Source organism: Grammomys surdaster, unplaced genomic scaffold (genome assembly GCF_004785775.1).
Source record: "Grammomys surdaster isolate TR1022 unplaced genomic scaffold, NIH_TR_1.0 126113, whole genome shotgun sequence".
Classification (NCBI taxonomy): domain Eukaryota; kingdom Metazoa; phylum Chordata; class Mammalia; order Rodentia; family Muridae; genus Grammomys; species Grammomys surdaster.
The window spans coordinates 304,150-316,603 of NW_021620921.1; the positions used below are offsets into that span (position 1 = coordinate 304,150).

The 12,454-nt window shown below is 43.9% G+C and overlaps 1 pseudogene; it reads right to left on the minus strand.

Annotated features, from left to right (window-relative positions):
* Positions 1-6,779: 6,779 nt before the first annotated feature.
* LOC114611480 lies at positions 6,780-12,158 on the minus strand (annotated as a pseudogene).
* Between the last annotated feature and the right edge of the window lie 296 nt (positions 12,159-12,454).

Sequence of the window (12,454 nt, forward strand, 5' to 3'; positions counted from 1 at the left end):
GGCTGAGTTTGCGGCTGGGCCCTTTGGTATCTTGGGCTTGAAGGCCTTAGGTATGATGAGGGCTTGATGCCCTCTGTGCTTGCACTCATTCCCTTTACGTTGTTGGCCTGCATCTTCTTCCGGCCTTTCTTGTTATGCTTCTTGCATAGCCCATGTTCCTCAGGAACTTGGGGTCAACCCCCTTAAGAGATTCATATCTTTGTGACTGGGTTTCTTGATGTCATTTCTGTTCCATTTGCAGACTGGTTGTATATGGTGTTGTTCTTGGACTTGGCTATGTCTGCATGATTACCCACGGCTCCCACAGCGCCTGGGACCGAAAGAGAAAGACCCGCTTTTATTTTCTAATATGACATAAAGCAAAAATTCATGATTTATTGTTTTGCATATAGTTCTCCAGGTTCTATTTGGTGGAGTGACATCCTTAGCAACCCTACTTTCATTTTTTGGGTTTAGAGCTCAGAAAACATCAATATCTGTGCATGAAAGACACTACAGATCCCTCTGGGGATCAGACCCTGCAAGGTTTTGTCCCACTCCTTTCAGACTTTCTGGAAGCTGATGTTGGGATTCAGAGTCAAGGCAATTGTCTGAGGTATCTATTTAACATACTAAGGCAAGTCTAGCCTCCTGGGTCTCCCAGCCTACCCCACCCTCTAAAGTGAACTTCCCAGCCCAGGGACTGGACTTCCTCTCATAGAGGTTCTTCCCTATATATTCCAGACATCTTGGCTTTCTCTGTTCTCTCTCTGCTCTCTCTGGCTTTCTTTCCCCTCCCCTGTTCTCTCTCTGCGTGACGGCACTGATCCACTCCTGAGTGGTTGAACTCTCTTGAGAGCTGCAATAAACCTGCCTTTATATCTTAATTTGGCTTGAATTGGCTCATTTCTTTGGAGGAGAATACTTGTCAGCTGAGGACTATCCTTTGTTTTACTTAGTTTGTTTTACTGTTTTTTTTTTTAAGAGGAAAATGCTAACAAAACAAACCCACATTTAACAGAAGAGTTGCCTTCCATCACCCCCTGTAGTCTTTACTGTTGGAAACTCGTGTGTCTGTGCATAAATGTGTGTGTGTGTGTGTGTGTGTTTGGATGTGTATATGTGCTTGCAAGTGTCCTTGGAGATTGATGTCATGCTCGACTTTTGTGTAACCACTGAGGATCGAACTCAGGTCTGAGCAGCAAGGACCTTAGTGATTGAGCCCCTCCCCAGCTCTCAGCTCATATAACATGAATGCAAAGCTATTAACTATACTTCTAATTTTCATTTGGAGTTCACTAGGTGAACCTCAAACCTTTCCTTTTCTGTCCCAGGATGCAATCCAAGACTGTATTAAGTCACTCACATATTTAGTCTCTTCTAACCTGTGATACTTTCTCAACTTCCTTTGTCTTTTATTATTTTGGTATTAAAAATTTCTTTAAAATTACATTTATTTAGTATGTGTGTGGAGGAGGACAAGTTGTAGGAACCAGTTCTTTCTCTTTACCTTAGGGGCCCAGGTCATCAGGCTTTGTGGCAGGCACCTTTACTCACTGAACCATCTAGCCAGTCCTAAAGTGACATTTTGAAGGGTACTGACACTTGTACACTTGTATACTTTTCCTCAGTTTGGGCTTGTCTGAGGTTACCTCATGGTTAGACTGAAGCAGGACAGGTTCAGCAGGGACACCACGAAGGGGAGATGCCTTCTCTTTGTTGTATGTGTTGAGCTACATTAGACAAGTGTGACGTCACTGACCCCTCCAGGGTGTGCACATTCTTGTGTGATGTCCTATGTCTTCCCCAATCATCCTCTCCGTGCCGTCTTTGGATGTGAGTCTTTTACTGAACTTGGAGCTTGCTGACTTGGCTGGCTGGCTGGCCAGGAAGCCCCAGGGTCCTCCTGTCTCCATCCCCTAACTGGATTCCCAATGTACAACTGCATAGCTTTATTTATTTTATTTATATGAATACACTATTGCTGTCTTCAGACACACCAGAAGAGGGCATCAGATCCCAGTATAGATGCTTGTGAGCCACCATGTGGTTGCTGGGAATTGAACTCAGGACCTCTGGAAGAGCAGCCAGTGCTCTTAACCACTGAGCCACCTCTCCAGTCCCATTACACAACCTTTTAAAATGTGGATCCTGGAGACCTTAATGTGGTCTTTCCTTTTGCCAGGTATTTAAAATTTTTGAAGAAGTTAGTGTAAAATTGTTTATCTTGAAGTCAGAGAATTAAACTGTGGCCACACACAGCTCATGTTGGATAGCCAGCTGCTTTCGACGCTTCTTCCTCAGAGTGGCCAGAAGTGTTGACAGCCACAGTCTATACAATGTATTGTGAATGGATTGATTTACAGAGTTGATGTGGGCTGACTTCTTTCAAGGAATACCACATTTGGGTTTCGGAAGTAGCTTGGTGGTAGAGTACTCACTTAGCTGGTGTGATCCAGGGCGTAAAAGACACCACCGCTTTCTTTAAACTAAACTTTAATTCTAGTCCTGTCTTATCTAAATATCATTGAATTTGTCTTTGGTTAGTGTGGTGGCATGAAGGTATCCCTCAAAATTCATGTGTTACTACAACTGCTGGTGCAAATGCATTACGAGGGGAGGTCTTGGGGAACTAACTGTGTAGGTCCTGAGAGCTGAGCCATCACGGATTAATTAGCACAGTGAAGGGTGTCTTGCCCTCCTTTTGCCTTTTACTCCCTTCTTCCCCATGAGGATATATTGTTCCTCCCTTCTGTACAGTAACAGGTACCATCTTAGAAGCAGAGACTGCAACCCTATCGAACACCAAACCTGCCAGTGTCTTGAGTGGACTCTCCATCTTCCGGAACTCTGAGAAATAAAATGTTGTACTTTATAAATTATTTAGTCTCTGGTATTTTGTTATAGGTACACAAATTGCCTAGGACAGTTAAGTTATTATTATTATTATTTTGGTTTTTCGAGACAGGGTTTCTCTGTGTAGCTCTGGCTGTCCTGGAACTTACTCTGAGGACCAGGCTGGCCTCGAACTCAGAAATCCACCTGCCTCTGCCTCCCAAGTGCTGGGATTAAAGGCGTGTGCCACCACCACCCGGCATAGGTTATTATTTTCAACATAGTTTATCAGTGCTCTTCATTTTATGCTTTCTAATGTCCTGTAAACAATGTAAGATAGGCAACTATTTCTTCTACAGTAAATTTCTAGTATAATATTGACTGGAAGTGACTGGTAGCAGGTCTCTCTCAGGGGGAGAGTATTAATTGTTCTCACTGGTTAAGTGTAATGTTTTCAATGGGTTACTTGCACATACCTTTATAAGATTAAGGAGATTCTCTTCTCCTTCTCCTCCTTCATCTTCTTTTCCTCCTCTTCTCCTCCTCCCCCTTCCTCCTCTTCCTCTTCCTTCTTTTGGGGTAATCATTTTGTACACTGTGTGAAGGTGTGTCTCTGTTCTTTCTCATCCGCCTAAGGCATTCATTCTCTAATAAAGAGCTGACAGCTAGGCAGAAAAGGAAAGAATGGACTTCTGGGAAGAGATAGGAACTAGGAGAAGAATTGAGAGGTGTGGGATTTGCCAGCCAGACTGGGAAGAAGTTGGGCCTATGGGGACTGAATAAGAGGTAATGGGCCACGGTCCAAAAGTGGATTGGCACAAACATGTTATTAAGTTATATAAGCTAGTTGGGAACAAGTCTAAGCTATAAGGTCTAGCTTTTATAAAATTTTAAGTCTCTAGATCATTGCTGGGAGCAGGTGGAATGATCTTTTTCGATTGTATGTGTGGCAGGACACTTTTTCAAGGTGCTGGGCAGTAGTGGCAAGATGTAGCTTCTGGTGAGATTGCCGAGGTTCATAGGGGATGCTGAACAGTGAGCTACACCACTAAGCTGTGATATTTGATAGAATGGGTATATTAGGTACAATAAAAAAATTACAATGGGCTTATCAGCCACCATATCATAAGTAAAATAGCATCTCTCTGGTTGACTAAACTTGGACAAAGAGACAAAGGCAAACAACCCAGAAAAGGTAGATTTCAGTAAACACATTGGAGCAACCAGATGCTCACAAGCCAAAGTCAACCCCAACCCTGTGTTTTTTTTTTTTTTTATTAAAATAACTCAAATATGTGTGTGTTTTTTACTAAAGTAACTCAAATGTGGGGCACGTAGACTGTATCACAAGAGGGACTGGCATGGAACTGGGGAAGTAGAGCATGGGCAAAACTAGCTTCATCCGCATTTCTGTTCCTGCCTCAGAGCATGGAACCAGGCTAGCCGGCTACCCCAATCAGGTGGCTAGCTAGTCACAGTACCCAGCACCTGGAACGCCTCTCCATGCTAATGAGGCATCTCAGTAGCCTAGCTTTCAGCCAATGACCGTTTCCCACCTTGGATAATCTCACCCCCAAACTATATAACCCTTGGTTCACCAGAATAAGATATATACATTCAAACCAGCCCAGAATAAAGAAATACGAACAAGCTAAGATTGTCTCAGAGAGCTGCTTCATTAAAGATCGTGGTCTGAGAAGGCATTAGGCTAAAACAGTATCCTCTCTCCCTGGCTCCCAACCGGACCAGGAACCTGCTTCATGCCCTGACAGATCTCGGAAGACATGGACTTGGGACCTCACCGTTCAAGACTTTGCCCTGTCCTCTCTGAGCAGTGTACTGGCAGTGTCTGGACACCCGGAGAGGAGGGGCAGGCCTGGAACCACACTAAAGTGGGCGGCAGAACTACATGTAGATTGCAAAGCTGTTGGCTCATAGAAGATAATGGCAGAAAATCTAGGTGACCCGGGATGTGGTGGTGAAAGGCTCAGTCCATTGAATCTGCATTTCATGAAAATGGGAACTTCTAATTTGAGAGATACACTACAGACTCAACAGTCTCGGACTAGGAGAAAGTATTTGCAAAAATGCTTTTAGAGGACCAGTACTCAAAATATACAAAGCACCCTTAAAACTTAACAGTAGAAAAACAACTTTATTAAAAAAGAGACTGATAGAGACTTCATCAAAAGAAGACACCCAGAGTTGAGGCTTCTCCTCATTTCGTAGCCTGAGGGCAAAGGAAAAGCTGTTAACAAGTATGTCACATCCTGGAACATTGACGTCATAGCTGGAAGTTCTGTGTGATGCAGGGCAGATATGCCAATAGGAAATGGGCCTCTGTACAGAGGATATGGGGTGCACTATACAGAGGATATGGGGTGTACTCTCTGCCCTCACTCATCTTTGCCAGGAGTCTAACACTGCTCTGAAAATCCCCTTTTAAAATTTTAAAGAAGTGCCAACCCCCACCCTTCTTTAACTTTAATCTTACCCAAGAAGGCACAGCATCTACACTGGCAGCTACAGATTTTTAAATAAAGTTTTGCTTTATGCATACAATTTCAAACAAACAATAAACTTTGTAATCCAACTAAAGATCCCTCCTTTTTTTTTTTTTTTTCGAGACAGGGTTTCTCTGTGTAGCTCTGGCTGTCCTGGCACTCACTCTGTAGACCAGGCTGGCCTCGAACTCAAAAATCCGCCTGCCTCTGCCTCCCAAGTGCTGGGATTAAAGGCATGCACCACCGCTGCCGGGCTGATCCCTCCTTTTTTAATAATGTAAAATAAAAACTGTTTCAGTGTTGACTTATAGAAATAGATAGAAATAGTTCCAAACACTTCTGCAGCTTGGGGTCCTGAACCACTGAGTTGTGACCTCCCAGATTCTCAGTTGTTAGCAGTGGGTCTGAGCTCTGCTTCTGATAGACTGACGACTCAGGCTGTGGAAATCTCCTCTGGGCACAGCTTGTTTGTGCTTCAGCTGAGAGAGAGAGAGAGAGTGTGAGAGAGAGAGAGAGAGAGAGAGAGAGAGAGAGAGAGAGAGAGAGAGGGAGAGAGAGAGAGAGAGAAACTAGTCATCAGGGCCTCACAGAGCCCCATCAGTATGTGGACTACAAAGAATTTCCAGGTCCACCCCCCTCCTTTCTGTCATCTATCTGTCCCCCCTTCCTTTCCTCAACTCTCTCTCTCTGTTCTTTTCTTTCCTCCTATGGTACCATTTCCAAAATATTGATAGTGTTTGAAAATTTCTAAAAATGAGTGAAGAATAAGATTTTTTCTTTGATGGCAGGATCTAATGAAAAAGACAGTAGGGTTTCCTTACGGAGATGGCTTGCCATTTCAGCAGGATGAAACTAAAGACAAACCTTGGCATGTCTAATTCTTTAATGCGTGCTTCAAACCTATCATGCGGTTGGAAAAGAGATGTTTCTAGACTACTCTCCAGTAGATATTAGGAACTTTAAATCTTTTCTCATTAGACTGGAATAACTACCTTTTGAGCTATTAGATAGAGAGTCAGAGAACCACACTGGGCTATCCATCCTCAGAACGCAGATGAACCATGATGTCTAGTTTTTTTTTTTTTTTTTTAAAGATAGAATTTCACTGTAGTTCATACTACCCTCAACCTTGCTATGGAGCTGAGGATGGCCATTTCTGATCCTGCTTCCTCCTCCTATGTGCTGGGATTACAGGCATGGGTCTTTAACATCAAATTTCAACTCCGTAGTAAATTCAACAATCATTGAAAAAGAAATGTGCAGGGTAGGCTGCCTCAAAACTGTGTTGGAAAAATGAAGATCCCCTGCTTTGGACATGGGTGAGGAGACTGGTGCTCCTGACACCATCTGGCTGTCGTCCCCATAAGCACTGTCCTCTCTCTCTTAGAGTCTTCCTTCATGTACAGGAGTCTCAAATTGCCTTTACTTTTGAGCCCCTCGCTTCCCTTCTTTTTTTTTTTCCTCATTAAACTTGTTTTAATGGGTCTCAAAATTCTGTGACAGATTTTTGGTCAAGTCGTTTCCATTAAAAAGTACTGATTTTGAAAACTAATAACTTAAAACTGCCACACACAAAAAAAATGGTCCACAAAACATTCTTTCCTTCTGAAGGTTTTACGATGCATTGTTATCATTAACCAGTCTTTTACTATTAAACTTAAATGGCCAATTGAGACAAACAGTTCTGAGACCGTTCTTCCACCACTGATTAAGACTGGGATGGCAGGTGTTAGGGATAATATTCATTTAGTCTTCTGAGCTTTCTGGGCAGACTTGGTGACTTTGCCGGCTCCAGCAGCCTTCTTGTCCATAGCTTTGATTACACCGACTGCAACTGTCTGCCTCATGTCGCGAACGGCAAAACGACCAAGTGGAGGATAGTCAGAGAAGCTCTCAACACACATGGGCTTGCCAGGAACCATATCAACAATGGCTGCATCACCAGACTTCAAGAATTTGGGGCCATCTTCCAGCTTCTTACCAGAACGACGATCAATCTTTTCTTTAAGCTCAGCAAACTTGCATGCTATGTGGGCTGTGTGACAATCCAGAACAGGAGCATAGCCAGCACTAATTTGCCCTGGATGGTTCAGGATAATCACCTGAGCAGTGAAGCCAGCTGCTTCCATTGGTGGGTCATTATTGCTGTCACCAGCAACATTGCCACGTCTAACATCTTTGACAGACACATTCTTTACATTGAAGCCCACATTGTCCCGAGGAAGAGCTTCACTCAAAGCTTCATGGTGCATTTCAACAGACTTGACTTCAGTTGTTACGTTGACTGGCGCAAAGGTAACCACCATGCCAGGTTTGAGAACACCAGTCTCCACTCAGCCCACGGGGACAGTGCCAATGCCCCCAATTTTATAGACATCCTGGAGGGGCAGTCGCAGAGGCTTGTCAGTTGGACGAGTTGGTGGCAGGATACAGTTCAAAGCTTCCAGCAGCGTGGTGCCACTGGCACTGCCATCTTTGCGGGTGACTTTCCATCCCTTGAACCAAGGCATATTAGCACTTGGCTCCAGCTTGTTGTCACCATTCCAACCAGAAATTGGCACAAATGCTACTGTGTCAGGATTATAGCCAATTTTCTTAATGTAGGTGCTGACTTCCTTAACGATTTCCTCGTATCTCTTCTGACTGTATGGTGGCTTGGTGGAATCCATTTTGTTAACACCAACGATTAGCTGTTTCACACCCAGGGTGTAAGCCAGAAGAGCATGCTCACGGGTCTGCCCGTTCTTGGAGATATCAGCTTCAAATTAACCAACACCAGCAGCAACAATCAGGACAGCACAATCAGCCTGAGATGTGCCTGTAATCATGTTTTTGATGAAGTCTCTGTGCCCTGGGGCATCAATGATAGTCACGTAGTATTTGCTGGTCTCAAATTTCCACAGGGAGATGTCAATAGTGATACCACGCTCACGCTCAGCTTTCAGTTTGTCCAAGACCCAAATGTACTTGAAGGAGCCTTTTCCCATCTCGGCAGCCTCCTTCTCAAACTTTTCGATGGTTCGTTTGTTTGTCGATTCCACCACATTTGTAAATCAGGTGGCCGGTTGTGGTGGACTTGCCGGAATCTACGTGTCCAATTACGACGATGTTGATGTGAGTCTTTTCCTTTCCCACTTTTGTTTTGAATTAGCGGTGGCTTTCACAACACCTGCGTTCTGACAGCAAACCTGTTGTGAAAAAGCCCTCACTTCCCTTCTAAAGGAAGAGTTCCCTGGGGGATGTTGTTAGATTGTAGGTGTCTTCACAATGTCGCTGGTGTTTGTTCTCATTGCCATTATATTAACAATTATCAACACTGGAGTTTTCATCTGTAGGCAAGGATGTTTACCCTGTAACACCCTAGTGTGTGTGTGTGTGGTGTGTGAGTGCACATGTGTGTTTATGGTGTGTGTGGTGTGTGTGCACGTGTGAGTGCATGTGTAGGAAGAAGATGGCATCTGATCCTCTGGAATTGGAGGTGGAGGCAGTTGTGAATCCTCTGAATTGGCTGCTGGGACCCAGACTCCAGTTCTCTGCACGAGCAGTATACACTCTTAACTGATGAGCTATTTTTCAAACATCGGTCTCTATGTCGTCTATATACATTTATATAGCATTTTTCCCCTTGAGGCAGGACCTTATTGTGTATTTAAGGCCTTAAAGTCAAGATTCTCTTGCTTCCTTTTCAGGCTGGGATTACAGGTTTTTGTCACCATGTCTGGCTGCAAGACTTGCAGTCACTACTTCTCCCTCATTGTTTAATTCGCACAGTAGTTTTTCAAAGGTATAGAGAGAAAACACTTTATCCAATATGGCATATCCTGATCTGTCTGGTTTGCTAATCTCTGGCAATTCAATGTGGAAATTCAATGTGACATTTGCATTTCATTTGATTGGGAGCCAGCACGGATTAGAAAGGGGCGTGATTTTGAGATCTTGGGTAAGACCCTTCCTTAGCTTGTGTGAGAACTAGTGTAAAGAAGTCACTCTTGAAAACTTGCAAAACAAGTTTGTGACGCAATTATCTTCCATGAAGGGCAGAGAGCTGGCTCCCTTCAGGAGTAATAGAGAGCTGGGTAAATTGACATCATGGTCCTTAGAATACTGACCATGGAAGTACAGGGGTAGTTACGGTCACTGAGACCAAGAAACACTTCTGTGGAGAGGGAGCCAAGCATTCTCTTCAGTCCTGTTAAAGTTCCTCCCTTTCTTTTGCAGAATGACATATTCGGCTTTTCAAGGGCAGCCAACACCCATCAGATATTTGTGTGTACCTGGTGCTGTGTTCATAGGGTGTAATAAATCTCAACAACCTATGAACTAACAGCCATTATATCTGCTTTGTAGAAGGGGTGAGGGAACACACTCATAGAAGCAGAGTTTCAAGGTGGGGGGACTGGGAAAGGGGATAACATTTGAAATGCAAATAAAGAAAATATCTTCTACAAACAAATAAAAAAGGGGTGATTGAAGATTAGAGCTACCATGTATTGTTCAAAACCCTGCAGTTAGTAGGCCAAAGAACCACAGCACTTAATTTACTAAGCCATTTGGACAACTCCTCTAGGCTTCTGCTTGTTTCTACAGAACTGAAGGGACTCAGAGACTTCCTCAGCTGGGAGGTGTTCAGCCTGCAAGCTTTAAAGTGGGTCAGAAATAATCCCATTTTCATGGGAATCACTAATATAAGATTAACCCGGTTTTATCACCTCAGCTCTGTCCCATCTTCATCACCAGACAGCTCATCAATCTTGCCCAGACCCAATCTCCAAAGAGCCATTTTTCCATTTTGCCTATCAACACAGGCCTTAAAAGGACACAGAAATGTCACCCAGCATTCACTAGAAAATCTGCTTTTATGTAACAACTTCACTGAGATGACATTCACAAGCCACAAAAATTCACCTTTTCAAGTGTATAGGCCAGTCATTTTTAGGATAGCCACAAAGCTGTAAAAACCACTGAAAAATCCATCCCACAGCATTGTCGTGACCCCAAGCATTCCCAGAGGCGGCCACTCCCTATTTGGATCATTTCGTCTTGGTTGTTTCATACAGGGCTGCTAAGAACATGCCAGGGGAGGTCTTTTCGGGGACATGTGTTTTCAGTTCTGTAGGATTACTTGGTCATGTAGCCATCCATGCTTATCATTTTAAGGAATTGTCACGTTATTTTTCAAACCTCTTTCCAGTATGAAGTGGTTTGCATGTAATGACTTGCACCCAGCAGCTTATGCTGCTGACTTGACTAGTGTTTCTTGTGCTTACGGGTCATGGAGAATGTGGGAGCCAACTCCTAGCAGAAAGTGGCTATCACCTTTGCAGCCATCTCGAGCATATACCTCGACAAGAGATTTGTTTTCAACAGCTCACAACAGCTGAGTGCACTCTGATAAACATCTTGTTTTTCTCCCATATCTTGTTTTGCTGTTTAGTGCTCCCAGCTGCAAGGCACATGTGGTAAAGTGTCTTCAGCTGTGTTCCCCTGCTTCTGCTTCTATATACCTAGGATTTCCTTTCAATAAAGGAGACTTGAACAGACTCTCTGTCTTGTCTCCATTCTTCTCGTCTCTTGCCCATCCATCCCCACTCTCTCTCTTGCTAGACCCTGACCCGTGGACCGGAGCAGCAGCAAATGTCCAGAGCAGCAGCAAATGCCCTAGAGGTCCGGGGCAAAGTGGCCCCCAAATGTGGGGCAGAACAGGCCGTTACAAAGTGGCGCTCAACGCAAGGGAGCAAGAACGAGAGACCCAGTGAGGGATGTTATTGGAAGAAGGGTCGACTGAAAATTCAGAAGTGAAACAGAGGTGATTGTTGCAGGAAACTGCCGGTGTCGAGACCAGTAGGTCATAGTAATGATAATGGGGAAAGAAATAAGTCAGCCTGAACTCAACTCTCTGTCTTTGTTTTGTTGTTTGCTGTTTATGTGTGCTTTTGTTTCACTGAATGCTGTGTTTCATGTTCAAAAGAAAAAGAAACACATAGAATCCAAAATATGACCAAAGGTTGATGATGATTTGTCAGAGTCAGACTAGGATTACCTAGAAGAAGAGGCAGCCAAATATTACGACCCTGAATGGCCCTCTTTCTGAAGACCCCCTCCCTATGCTCCTCCACCTCCAGATGCTCCCGCTATGGAGATAGTGGTTGTAGATACCAGAAAGGAGTTGCAGGACAAAATTTCTCTTCTTAAACAGGAGATAGAGTTAGAGAAAGAGTATCAGGACTTAATTAATCAGTTACAAAAATTAAGGACAGGGAAGATAATCTCGAGAAGGCAAGACCAACTGAGAAAATCACCCAGGTCCTTGTGTTCCTTAACCCAGAGTCCAAAGGCAGCCCCTGTCCTCTGGTTTTAGTTCAGCCAGAAGAGGGAGAGGTTAATGTTTTCCCTGTATCAGAGACTAGAGACGCTCAAGGAGTTTCGTGGAGACACAGGATTTAATTTTCAAATTATTAAAGAATTAAAAAATGCAGTATTACAATACGGTGCCACTGTTCCCTGTACTCTTGCAATCTTAGAATCTGTTGCAGAGGAGTGGCTTACTCCTGGTGATTGGGATACTCTAGTGAGAGCAGTTCTTAGCGGTAGTGACCATCTTATTTGGAAATCAGAGTATCACAAAAATTGTAAAGAGACAGCTAGGAGAAACATTCAGGCAAGGTAATGGTTGGTCCTTTGATGCCTTAGTAGGAGAATGGCAATTTGCTTCTAGTGATAACCAGATTCAATATGACCCAGGTTTATTCGCTCACTCTACAGGAACCTTACTGGGTATATCAGACTCTGTTCTGACATAGGGCCCTCCTACCAACAGGACTTACCTATGGAAGCTGCCATGCAAGGACAATCAGTAAGAGATTTTTTTGGCAGGTAGAGACAAAAAGGCCTGTTTTAAGTGTGGCAAGCCTGGACACTTTGCAAAAGATTACAAGGCAGAAAATGAGTTAACCCAGAGATGGCCTAGAAAATAGCCTGGGCTATGCCCACGTTGCAAACATAGAAGGCATTGGGCTAGTGAATGTAGGTCCAAGACAGGTGCACAAGGAAACGCCTTTTTCCATAATCAGGGAAATGGGAACAGGGGACATTCCTAGGCCCCGAGCCAACACAAGCCAAATCAGGCTTATGGGGCA